The sequence below is a fragment of the Schistocerca cancellata genome, chromosome 10 (assembly GCF_023864275.1).
Source record: "Schistocerca cancellata isolate TAMUIC-IGC-003103 chromosome 10, iqSchCanc2.1, whole genome shotgun sequence".
Taxonomy (NCBI): Eukaryota; Metazoa; Arthropoda; class Insecta; order Orthoptera; family Acrididae; genus Schistocerca; species Schistocerca cancellata.
Window position 1 is genome coordinate 9662509 of NC_064635.1, and position 13925 is coordinate 9676433.

The following is a 13925-nucleotide window of genomic DNA, read 5'->3' on the forward strand; positions in this document are numbered from 1 at the left end:
CGGCTACAATTAATCCATATATTGTCATTATCAACAAATTTAAAACTGTGAAAGTTCCGCGCGTGTCCCCTGGTCTTTCATTACCTTCTCAAATTAAATGACGACTAAATAAAGAAACAGCGAAGCGGAACGAAACAAGCGATACTGAAGCACAGCAGGAAGTCAATTTCACGAACGAGAGAGTCTCGTATCGAACGAACACAAAAGCCAATAAAAGTTTCTTCGGCCTTCTATACTGTATGTGACGTCAAAATAACTCCACGTGTTGGCGAACACTTGCAAACTGCGAGTCACACAATCCCCATATTTTGTTTTAGATCCCCTAGTGGCGGGGATTTCAGTGTGTTCCACGGCTGAAAAAAAAAACGTTAATCGTGCAACTGTGTCATTTCGATGTGGTAACAAAAACTTCGTTTACTAGCCGCCGTGTATTTTGCAGCTGGACAACGCATTGTCAGTGACATTGTGTTCCGACCTCGAGATGACTGTCTCAGACAGTTGAAACCCACGACTGAAAATCATAAAAGACATTCCCTTTGGAATTAAAAACTGTTTTAAGAAATGTCGCTGGCGCATTCAGTAGTTTTAATGGATAACAAGATGTAGTTATGTAATAATGAAAGCGCGACGCCCAACTATGTTTACTGCAGTGCGGAACTGTTATCTTCCTGTATCGTCGGAACTTATTACTTCTGATGCATAAAAGTATGTAAGATGGAGGATAAATAAATGAAAAATTATAAAAAGAAGATTGTTTTGCCATCAAATTTAAGTTTAAACCATTGGTAGTGTCCTCATGGGGGAACTCTTCTTTACTACCACTTGTATATACGTCACATCAGGATGGCTCTCAGTGCCATAAGAATAAGTTATTTGTTATTTCAAGTCACGACTCGGTCGATTTATGATGCTCTCATCCTTCTGTCCTTGCCTTGTGCTAATCTTCCCACCTCTACACACAACACCCTCCACAGCCCATTCCTCATACTCCACCCCTGTCTGCCCTCTAAACTCTATCTTGTTACTGCCAACACGAGGTTAAAAATATTCCACAGCTGCCACTCACCTTTCATTTCTTCTTCGATCAGCGCATTTCGTCGCTATTCTCTTTGCTACTTCTCCATTTCGTACTTAATCTGTAGACTTAACTTACAACACTCTTCCTTGTCGCCACACCTAAGTGATTCCACATTCTTCTTCAATTTATTTCCGACGGTTCACGTTTCACTTCCACACAATGCTCTGCTCCAAACTTACATTTTCAGGAAGTTGTTCCTTATTTTCATACCAAAATCTATTTTCAGAAAATTACTCTCACTTCTTTTACTACTATGGTATTTCTTTCGTGAGGGCCCACAGTCATACAGAATTTTTTGAAGGGAATTTCCGTCATTTGATTGTTAATTGTTCATTTATTTTACACAGTCATGATTTCGGCCCTTGGATCCATTCCCAAGAGCATGTTGAAATGTTAAAATATGTCTGACTGTCTGTGTGACAATTCATCGTCGAAAAAACATGATGAACAGAAGTGATAAACGCTGGTCACAGGAATGTTAAATACGCCACACTGTATGTTAATGGTTCCTCATTGTGCACAATGTCAGCCATATTATGTATGTCCCATATGTATTAGTATCCCGTACGGCGACAACCGATCAAGAAGACTAGAAATATGTTATTTCGACGAGGGCATGTCACAGATAGGTCAGACGTATTTTAGCATTTCAACATTCACTTGGTAATGGCACCAAAGGTCGAAATCGTGATCGTGTAAAATACATGAACAACGAACAGTCAAATGACGGAAATTTCTTTTAAAAAATCTTTTACTATTCTGTCGCTCACATTTTTTATACACTCCTGGAAATGGAAAAAAGAACACATTGACACCGGTGTGTCAGACCCACCATACTTGCTCCGGACACTGCGAGAGGGCTGTACAAGCAATGATCACACGCACGGCACAGCGGACACACCAGGAACCGCGGTGTTGGCCGTCGAATGGCGCTAGCTGTGCAACATTTGTGCACCGCCGCCGTCAGTGTCAGCCAGTTTGCCGTGGCATACGGAGCTCCATCGCAGTCTTTAACACTGGTAGCATGCCGCGACAGCGTGCACGTGAACCGTATGTGCAGTTGACGGACTTTGAGCGAGGGCGTATAGTGGGCATGCGGGAGACCGGGTGGACGTACCGCCGAATTGCTCAACACGTGGGGCGTGAGGTCTCCACAGTACATCGATGTTGTCGCCAGTGGTCGGCGGAAGGTGCACGTGCCCGTCGACCTGGGACCGGACCGCAGCGACGCACGGATGCACGCCAAGACCGTAGGATCCTACGCAGTGCCGTAGGGGACCGCACCGCCACTTCCCAGCAAATTAGGGACACTGTTGCTCCTGGGGTATCGGCGAGGACCATTCACAACCGTCTCCATGAAGCTGGGCTACGGTCCCGCACACCGTTAGGCCGTCTTCCGCTCACGCCCCAACATCGTGCAGCCCACCTCCAGTGGTGTCGCGACAGGCGTGAATGGAGGGACGAATGGAGACGTGTCGTCTTCAGCGATGAGAGTCGCTTCTGCCTTGGTGCCAATGATGGTCGTATGCGTGTTTGGCGCCGTGCAGGTGAGCGCCACAATCAGGACTGCATACGACCGAGGCACACAGGGCCAACACCCGGCATCATGGTGTGGGGAGCGATCTCCTACACTGGCCGTACACCACTGGTGATCGTCGAGGGGACACTGAATAGTGCACGGTACATCCAAACCGTCATCAAATCCATCGTTCTACCATTCCTAGACCGGCAAGGGAACTTGCTGTTCCAACAGGACAATGCACGTCCGCATGTATCCCGTGCCACCCAACATGCTCTAGAAGGTGTAAGTCAAGTACCCTGGCCAGCAAGATCTCCGGATCTGTCCCCCATTGAGCATGTTTGGGACTGGATGAAGCGTCGTCTCACGCGGTCTGCACGTGCAGCATGAACGCTGGTCCAACTGAGGCGCCAGGTGGAAATGGCATGGCAAGCCGTTCCAAAGGACTACATCCAGCATCTCTACGATGGTCTCCATGGGAGAATAGCAGCCTGCATTGCTGGGAAAGGTGGATATACACTGTACTAGTGCCGACATTGTGCATGCTCTGTTGCCTGTGTCTATGTGCCTGTGGTTCTGTCAGTGTGATCATGTGATGTATCTGACCCCAGGAATGTGTCAATAAAGTTCCCCCTTCCTGGGACAATGAATTCACGGTGTTCTTATTTCAATTTCCAGGAGTGTACATGAAGAATAAAGATGTAAAGTGTTAATAAAGTTTGTTTTATTTAAAAATCTTTAAGACTTTTTACACAAAAATTTGGAGGCATTACTTTTCAATATGCATATCAAGAATGTTGAACAGACACTTTATTTACTTTATGTGCAGTGCCTCAGAAGGTAATTCCATTAGACAACAAGGACTAAAAATATGCAAACTAAGCCAACATTCTTGCCTTTAGGTCAACACAATGAGAGTTGTTTCTAACAGGCTGAACTGTGCTTCTCAATAAGTTCAGCCATATGTTGACTCCTTTTAATTTGTTATCTAGCTGAACCCAAGGAATTTTACACTTCATACACAGTATCCACAGTGAGCTAGCATAATACTGCTACATAATATCTTTGCTTACATGTACTACGTGCAATACAGTGAAACTAACAGGAAGGCTGCTGTTTTAGTTATCCTAGAGTGCTGCTTTTCATCTTCTATCCTTATCTTAATATGTACAAGACCACACTCATCATTATCAGATAATGACCATTATCTACATCTGTAAGAATAGAGGCATGTTTACAATGAACTCAGCTACTTAACAGTCAGCTGATGGGTATCTTTTGTATTTTAGTCTAGATAATCTGATAGCTCTTATTTGGTACTGCAGCACCTTCATGATAACATTATTAGAAATATAAGTAATCAACTGCTGGAATATATTGCAAACTCTGTCGAGTAGGGAGATTACTGCTACGGTTGTGCAATATTGAATCACATTTCTTAAAATTAAAAGGCAGGTAATGTGGCAAAAATAAACTCCATTAAAAAACCAGAGAGAATGAATTTATTTCTCAAACAAATTGATGGCATTAAACGCGCTCTCTCTCTCTCTCTCTCTCTCTCTCTCTCTCTCTCTCTGTCTCTCTCTCTTGCTAAAAAAATTAACCAGAGAGGATGAATTTATTTCTCAAACAAATTGATGGCATTAAACACGCTCTCTCTCTCTCTCTCTCTCTCTCTCTCTCTCTCTCTCTCTCTTCCTAAAAAAATTAAGTATTCACAATCCCCAGTTCTTTTTCTTCAGTTCATGCCAAAGGCATCGAGAAGAAAACAACTGTGTAGACAACTGACAGGGGCAGAAAAATTTGCTCTTGGGCCGACATTTATTGTCCTTAAATATTTAATCTTTGCCCAGTTGCACAAGTTTTGGTCACTCCATGTGCAGTTTGTGTACCCATTACTTATCTGGAATAAGTGGGCTCTATGGGGACATAAATGCTCATTGTTCAGAAACACATCCTCTTTTGTCAAGGGAAGACGTAAAAATTTAGTACTTTTCAGGGTGATCACAAATTTGTTTTCAATCCCAAGACTGGTTTGTCGCAGCACCCCCTGCTACTCTATCCTTTGCAAGCTTCTTCCTCTCTCCATACCTACTGTAACCCACGTCCATTTCAACATGCTTACTGTGTTTCAGCATTGGTTTCCTTCTACATTTTTACCCCCTATACTTCCCTCTAGTACTAAACTGGCACTCCCTTGATGTTTCTGAATGAGTCCTATCAACTATCGCAACTTTTAGACAAGTTATACCACAAATTTCTTTCCTCCCCAATTCTATTCAGTACCTCCTCATTGGTTACACGATTTACCAATCCAACGTTCAGTATTCTTCTGTAGCACCCCATTTCAAAGGCTTCTATTCTCTTCTTATCTGAACTGTTTGTCACCCGTGTTTCACTTCCAAACATGACTATACTCCAGACAAATACCTTCAGGAAAGACTTCCTAACACTAAAACCAATATTGGGCATTTACACTTTTCTTTCTGTTTTTAGTCTGCAATTTATATCCTTGTTATTTCTACCATGGACGATTAGTCTACTCTCCAAATTACAACAATTTCTACTACTGCCAGTCCCTCATTCCCTAACCTAATTCCCTCAGCATCACTTGATTTAATTGAACTACATTCCACTACCACTGTTTTACTTTTGTTGATATTCAAGGCATTCTCCATTCTATTCATATGATTCTCTAAGTGCTTTGCTGTCTATGACAGAGTTACAGTGTCATCTTCAGACCTTGAAGTTTTTGATCCTTTTCCTTGAAATATTATTTATTATTATTATTATTATTTATTCATTTTGCCCTCTAAGGAGCACGCGCAAGAAATATTATTTATTATTATTATTATTATTATTATTATTATTATTATTATTATTATTATTTATTCATTTTGCCCTCTAAGGAGCATGCGCAACCATTAGTTAGCACTGGTCTTCTTAGCTTTCTTGTTCTTCTTTTCTTCCCAAAACCTCCTCTTCCTTTCACTATGGGACTGTCTTCTTTCTCGTGTCCATGTGTTTTTCCATTTCAGATTCTTTTCCATCTGGTTTTTAGTTGTGAACTAATGAGAGTTGATTTTCTGTCTGTACCCAGTCTGTGTGGATTTTAGTGGGTCAATACTGAGTTCTGTGTCATTTTGGGTTTCTGTTAGCAAGCGTGCCCTGGTTTGGCGAGTTGCTTTGATGATAAGAAAGATTTTCTTGGTCATTCTAGAAGCATCCATTCTTGCTAAATGTCCATAGAATTTCAGTTGTCTATTCTGTGCAACTGACGTGAAACATTCAGTCCTTGAGTACAGTTCTTCAAAGCTTTTGCGCATCCAGATACCATCTTGAATCCAAATATTTTCCTGAGTATTTGCCTTTCCATTTTCTCAATGTCCTTGATGCTGATGGTTAATGATGATGTTTCAGTTGCATAAAGTGCTTCTGGAAGAGTGACTGTATGATAGTGGTGAAGTTTGGCTTGGGTGGATAGCGATTTCTTATTGTATGTGTTCCAGGTCATTGTATAAGCTTCATGTAATTTTTCTGCTCGTGTTTTGTGAGCTACTTTTTTGTTGCCAGTGTTGTTAATCATTTCACCCAAATAACTGAAGTACTTAACTTTTTTGATGCCACCATATTTTGTTGAAAGTGGTTTCAGATTTGAACTGTTGGAGTCCATGAATTGTGTTTTCTTGTAAGAAATTTGGAGTCTGGTTTTGATGCAACCTCATGAAGTTTCTCGATGGCATGTTTGGCTTCCTCGCGAGTCCGCGTGATTATTGTTAGGTTATCAGCAAAAGCAAGGCATTTTATGTTGATTCATTTGTCCTTTGTTCCCATATTTATTCCAGGTATTTCTTTCTCCCATGTCTTGATAATCTTGCCCAGTATGAGGTTAAAGAGGAGTGGGGACGACCTATCACCCTGTCTCACTCCTGTCCTAATTTGAAAAGGTTCAGAAATTTCTTCCATGAATTTTCCTTTTGAGGTTGTGTCTGTTAAAGTCTGCTCAATTAATGAAATAGTTTTGTTATCTACACCATATTCATGAAGTGCACTGGTGTGATGAATTGAGTCGTATGCTTTCTTGAATTCTACGAAGCTGACTAGTGTGCGGTTCAACTGATGGTGTCACAGTATCAACTTCACGTTCCAGATCTGTTCTGCGCAGGATTGATGTGGGCAGAAGCCTGCCCGATATTCACCGATCATATGTTCTGTCTGTTGTTCTAATCTGGTGAGAAGAGTATGTGAGAGCACTTTGGAAGCGACTGGTAGGAGTGAAATACCTCGATAGTTGTTGGGACTGGTCTAGTTGGCCTTTTTGAGTAGAGGGTGAATCAAAGCAGTTTCCCAATCTGCTGTTATGACTCCACTTTTCCATACATTTGCATTTAGTCTGTCAAAACTGACAAACTTTTCCTTGAAATTTAATTCCCTTTCCAAATTTTGCTTTTGTTTCCTTTACCACATGCTCAATTTGCAGGTTGAATAATATCAGTTACAGTCTACAACCGTGTCTTACTTCTTAACCACTGCTCCCCTTTCATGCACGTTTGACTCTTATGGCCGCTGACTGGTTTCTGTGCAAGTTGTAAATAACACTTTGCTCACAGTATTTTGCCCCTACTGCCTTTGGAATTTCAGAGAGCATATTCGAGTCAACATTATCAAAACTTTATCTACATCTACAAATGCAGTAAAAATAGTTTTTCTCTTTACTTAGTCTATCTTGTAATATATGTCATAGGGTTAGTAGTGTCTCATGAGTTCCCACATTTGGAATCTAAACTGATTTTTTTTAGGTTTACTTGGGTATTAACTGGGCGACACAATTCAAATGGTGTAATATTTCAGTAAACTGATTGTTACAGATCTCAGGTGGTCCCGATTACTGGTTATCTTTGACTGGGAACCATCTTGTATACCCCTCCCTCCCAAAGTCAAGCTCGGGTCCACTGCAGCTGGTCATGGCTCCAATGGCGAGTTGGAGGGGGGGGCTGTGCTACTGGGACACAAAACACGGTCCTCGGTCTCTGTGCTACCAACAAGGGGATTGGGACACTGCCAGTACAGAGGAGGCACATCCATGTGGTGCGATCTCAGCCCTTCAGTTGGCGTGCCATAAATGAATCTCCCAACAGACTGTTGTGTTTTGAGCACAATAGAGGCTGGGTACTAACTCTTACATAGTTAGAAACATAAAATATTATTGATATTTAGCATACATCAACAGGGAGGTCATTGGAGGTGGAGTTGAAAACCACAGTCTTTATTTATCAGCTCATTACATAGCTGGGCCTCTAGAGGGTCTTTCAAAATACAATTTCAGAAATTTTGGCCTGTTTTACAAACTTAGTGCTGTCATAATTCATGATTTATCCTTGTAGATACAATGCTGACTGTCATGACTGTCAGTTGTTTCATATCTGTGTGATGCTTGTATTTCACAGTCTTTCTTGTACAGTCCGGACGGTGTGAACTACATACATACATCCGGTTTCCAGAGTCCTGAGATGGATTTAACATACCCCAACAAGGCTTTTGTCTTGGGCAGTGGGCAAAACATACGGTCTCCTATATATTTCCAAAATATTCTTCCAATTTTACTGATATGTCACTGGTGTAACCAATAAGTGCAACGGGAACAATTTTCTCTGCTTTCTCTGTAAGTGGTTGTAACCGTTCTTCTGGAAAACTCTCTATAGGTGCTCCAACTCTGCTGCTAAACTTCCTTGGTCACAGAATTCAAGAGCCCCAGGTACTAGAGTAGTGAGGCAGCCTTCTCATAGTCAGGTGCATGACAGCTGGGGCCATGTAAATATAAATCTGTATTCATCAGTTTATGGTAAATTTACATCTTAGTGTGCCAGTCAGTCTCCATTTGACTAGCACATCCAGGAACAGCAGTTGTATGTTATGCTGTCATACTTAGAAAACCACCATACAGCACATGGCAGAGGGTACCTTGTACCACCACTAATGACTTCCTTTCCTATTCCGTTCGCAAACAGAGAAAAGGGGAAACAACTGTCTATACACCTCTGTACAAGTTCTAATTTCTCTTATCGTATATTCAAGGTCCCTACACGAGATGTACATTGGTGGCAGTAGAATCATTCTGCAGTCTGCAGCAAATGCTGGTTCTCTATAAAGTTCCTCAATAGTGTTTTGTGAAATAAATGCTATTTTCCTTTCAGTGGATCCCATTTGAGTTCACAAAGCATCTACATAATACTCGAATGTTGACTGAACTTGCTAGTAGTGAATCGTAGCACGCTTCACAAGTGGTTTGAAGTCTTCCTTAAATCTGACTTGATGAGGAACTCCAACACGCAAGCAATACTCAACAATGTATCACACTATTGTTCTACATGACAATTCATTTAAAAATAAGCTACACTTTCCTAAAATTCTCCTAATAAACCAAAGTCCACCATAAATCTTCCCTAGTGCTGTACTTACGTGCTCATTCCATTTCATGTCATATTTCACTATTATCCCCAGACTTTTAATGGTTGTGACTGTATCGAGCAGCACACAACCAGCAGAATATTCCAATGTTACACAATTGTTTTTCCTCCACATCTGCATTACATTAGCTTACATTTTGTACATTTAAAACAAGCTTCCGTTCATCACACCAAATAGAAATTCTGTCCAAGTCACCCTGTATCCCTCTACAGTCACACAATTAAAAAGCTTTCTAGTACACTACAATATCAGCAGCAAACATTCCTTTTGTCTGTTTGATCATCTGAAGCCTTTACTATATCATCTCTCAAAACTGTCCATTCATTTTCTATTCTATTCCTTTCCCCTGTTTCACTCAAACATTGTTTAATGCTTGCTTGGAAATTCTCAGTTCTCTCCAATCTCTGGTTTCACCAATTTTTCCAGGCCCCATCTCCTTAATTTCCTACCTTTTTGCAATATTTTTAGTTTTAATCTGCAGTTATTTAACTATGCCTTGCAGGTAAATTCCACAGTCACCCATGAAAATGTTTTGCAGTTTTAAATTTGGTTTTTAAATCTCTGCTTTACCATTAAATAATTATCATTTTGCTCGCAGCTTAGCCCTTGTCTATATACACTCACAAAATTATTGGCTCACTGCAGTACCGGTTCTCACGACCTGGCTGACACTTTGAATGACTCGAGTAAGAAGTCCATTGCTTTTCACACTTTTAACATATTCTAAGCCAACTAAAAACAGGAATGGAACTTCAGCACATTAAGTTTGAACACCTTTACATGTCACCCCCCCTCTCATCTCTACCCCAGCTCTGAAAACTGTGTATTCAATAATAATATCCGTTGTTATCAAATATTTTTACGTATCATGGCTTTTCACTCCCACACCCTCCCGTAGGGGTGGTAGGTGTATACTAGACCCATAGCATTTTTACACAAATAATGAGTCACGTATATATAAAATTCTGTTGGAATAGCTCCAGATTTTCCTGAGCTATGCTGCTATATCATCTCCTTTTCACTTCCACCCCTACGCCTTTGGGGGGTAAGTTTTTCTTCCTCCATCACAAAAAACTCATTGAAGTTTCACCACACTCGGGCAAATGGTACAGGGGTGCATAAAAGATGAACAGACAGATTAACATTCATTTTTATATAGATAAAGATATGAAACCTTACAATGTCCCCAGATCTCTTCCACTGTTCTTTAATGACACTTAAATCAAGACTTAGTAACAATTAAATCCTGCTCTGTGCAAAATTCTACTGGGCTGTTTCCTCTTTCATTCCCTTCCACCAGTCCATGTCCATCTACTATTTTTCCTTTTCCTGTTTTCAAACTCCAGTCCGCTGTTAAATTTAATTTTTCTCCCCCTTACTCTTCTGAATATTTTCTTTTTGTCTCACCATTCATTCTTTCAGCCACTTCATCAACTGCAGAGCTAGTAAGCATACGAATTTGTCCAACTTGAACTTCGTAAAATTTCTGGTTAGCTCTCTGTGTCTCATCGAAGGAGGCTCAGCTGTTTGCTGAAAACCGGTTTTATGGCAAACACTCACACACACACACACACACACACACACACACACACACAGACAGAAGACCTTTTTGGCCAAAACCTTACTCCTTTGACAATCTTTCTGTTGTGCCTATCTGTGACTCAGCATCTCTGCTATATGGAGACTAGAAATCTACTCTGTAGGAATCAGCATGGGTTTCGAAAAAGACGGTCATGTGAAACCCAGCTCGCGCTATTCGTCCACAAGACTCAGAGGGCCATAGACACGGGTTCACAGGTAGATGCCGTGTTTCTTGACTTCCGCAAGGCGTTCGATACAGTTCCCCACAGTCGTTTAATGAACAAAGTAAGAGCATATGGACTATCAGACCAATTGTGTGATTGGATGAGGAGTTCCTAGATAACAGGACGCAGCATGTCATTCTCAATGGAGAGAAGTCTTCCGAAGTAAGAGTGATTTCAGGTGTGCCGCAGGGGAGTGTCATAGGACCGTTGCTATTCACAATATACATAAATGACCTGGTGGATGACATCGGAAGTTCACTGAGGCTTTTTGCAGATGATGCTGTGGTGTACCGAGAGGTTGTAACAATGGAAAATTGTACTGAAATGCAGGAGGATCTGCAGCGAATTGACGCATGGTGCAGGGAATGGCAATTGAATCTCAATGTAGACAAGTGTAATGTGCTGCGAATACACAGAAAGATAGATCCTTTATCATTTAGCTACAAAATAGCAGGTCAGCAACTGTAAGCAGTTAATACCATAAATTATCTGGGAGTACGCATTAGGAGTGATTTAAAATGGAATGATCATATAATGTTGATCGTCGGTAAAGCAGATGCCAGACTGAGATTCATTGGAAGAATCCTAAGGAAATGCAATCCGAAAACAAAGGAAGTAGGTTACAGTACGCTTGTTCGCCCACTGCTTGAATACTGCTCAGCAGTGTGGGATCCGTACCAGATACGGTTGATACAAGACATAGAGAAGATCCAACGGAGAGCAGCGCGCTTCGTTACAGGATCATTTAGTAATCGCGAAAGCGTTACGGAGATGATAGATAAACTCCAGTGGAACACTCTGCAGGAGAGACGCTCAGTAGCTCGGTACGGGCTTTTGTCAAAGTTTCGAGAACATACCTTCACCGAAGAGTCAAGCAATATACTGCTCCCTCCTACGTATATCTCGCGAAGAGACCACGAGGATAAAATTAGAGAGATTAGAGCCCACACAGGCATACCGACAATCCTTCTTTCCACGAACAATACGAGACTGGAATAGAAGGGAGAACCGATAGAGGTACTCAAGGTACCATCCGCCACACACCGTCGGGTGGCTTGCGGAGTATGGATGTGGATGTAGATGTAGATGTAGATGTAGATTGTGAGTAGCAATCTATTCGTTTCATAACATTATCATTATTCCATCCTATATTTTCCAGTGTTTGATAACAACGAATCAAATTATATAGTCACAATGAGACCTGCAAGTAAAGATACCATATATATTAATTATGCAATATATCTCAATACTATTACATCAAATGACTGCTGAATAAACAAAAACAAATATCTTGTCTCTTAAAAATTTCTTGGGAGATTCTCCACCTGTATTCCTGCTAATTCCATATTGAGAAGTTTCTGACTTTTCAGTAAATAATGAAAAGGACACAAAGAGCTTTGGAGATTACAAGAATCCAGCTGTAGACATGTAATAAAATGTTACCTGTGCTGTTCCAAGCCCTAGAATGGGCATCTTCTGTCCATTGAAGAAAGTTAAGTATTCCATCCTGTTAGTCATCTTGCTGTTCCTCGTTTAGTAAGCAGTAATACTTGTGTAATGCCTGCAGACTGTGCAGCATAACTCAGTACTTCAGTACTTATAGTCATTATCTACATAATTACCTTATCTGTTACTTGTCCTTTATGACATTACATAAACAGTGAGATAACTCTTATGAGATACCATCTGATATTAAAATCAAGTGGCCTTTCATTCATATCTTCATGGAATGGGGATGTACATTGATAACTCATCCCAACACTGCTACTGAAGTACCAGTAGCATATAGTCTCTTATTTGACAGTGGCAACTGCAACCTTGTAACTCATAAGGCAGAATTACCTGTGTTAATAGTTAGCAACTGCCAGTTGCAGATTGCCTATCTAACAGCTTCAAGGAGAAACAAAAATTTGATTTTCAGTGTTTCATATAATTATTGGTCGAATTTAAAAGTTAAAAATACTGTCATACTCTTCTCATTAAGAGGTACAATCTTATATTAAAGGTTTAACACAGTAAGTTACATATTAAATTTAGAAACTGTGACTATAGCTTTCAGGCAGCATTAAGTTACAGCTCACAAATTACCTGCATTATATTCATCGAGTATTTGAGAATGGGAGCACTTGGTAACTTACAACATAATTTCAAAGCTTTGCGAAACCTTTTCTCACTGACACACCAACGGAAAATAATGAAACGAAATAAGATTATTGCTTACTACATTTTCATTGATAATTACAAAAGTTTGCTGATGGTATCCACATATACCACTGAATCTAAATGCAAAATTATAAAATCAACTCAGGAGACATGACTTAATAAACACTGAAATGTGTGGAAAGCCAGTTTTTCTTAAAACAGAGCATGAAAATGCAAAATGGATTAAAATTTGGTATAAAAAAACTGAAACAGTCAATAGAAAATACTTTTTCATTTCTGGAGACTGAACAGTATTATCGATGAATATAAATTTTTCATTTAACAATAAGTCATTACACAGGTACCTACACTATGTGATCAAAAGTACCTGGACATCTGGCTGAAAGTGACTTACAAGTTCATGGTGCCCTTTATCAATAATGCTGGAATTCAATATGGTGTTGACCCAGCCGTAGCCTTGATGACAGCTTCCACTCTCGCAGGTGTATGTTCAATCAGGTGCTGTAAGGTTTCTTGGGGAATGACAGCTCATTCTTCACAGAGTGCTGCACTGAGGAGAGGTATCAATGTCGGTAGGTGAGGCCTGGCACGAATTCGGCCTTCCAAAACATCCCAAAGGTGCTCATAGGATTCAGGTTAGGACTCTGTGCAGGCCATTGCATTACAGGGATGTTACTGTCATGTAACCATTCCGCCACAGGCCATGCATTATGAACAAGTGTTCGATCTTGCCGAAAGACGCAATCGCCATCCCCGAATTGCTCTTCAATCATGGGAAGCAAGAAGGTACTTAAAACATCAATGTAAGCCTGTGCTATGATAGTGGCACGCAAAACAACAAGGGGTGCAAGCCCCCTCCATTAAAAATACAACCACACCATAAGGCCACTGC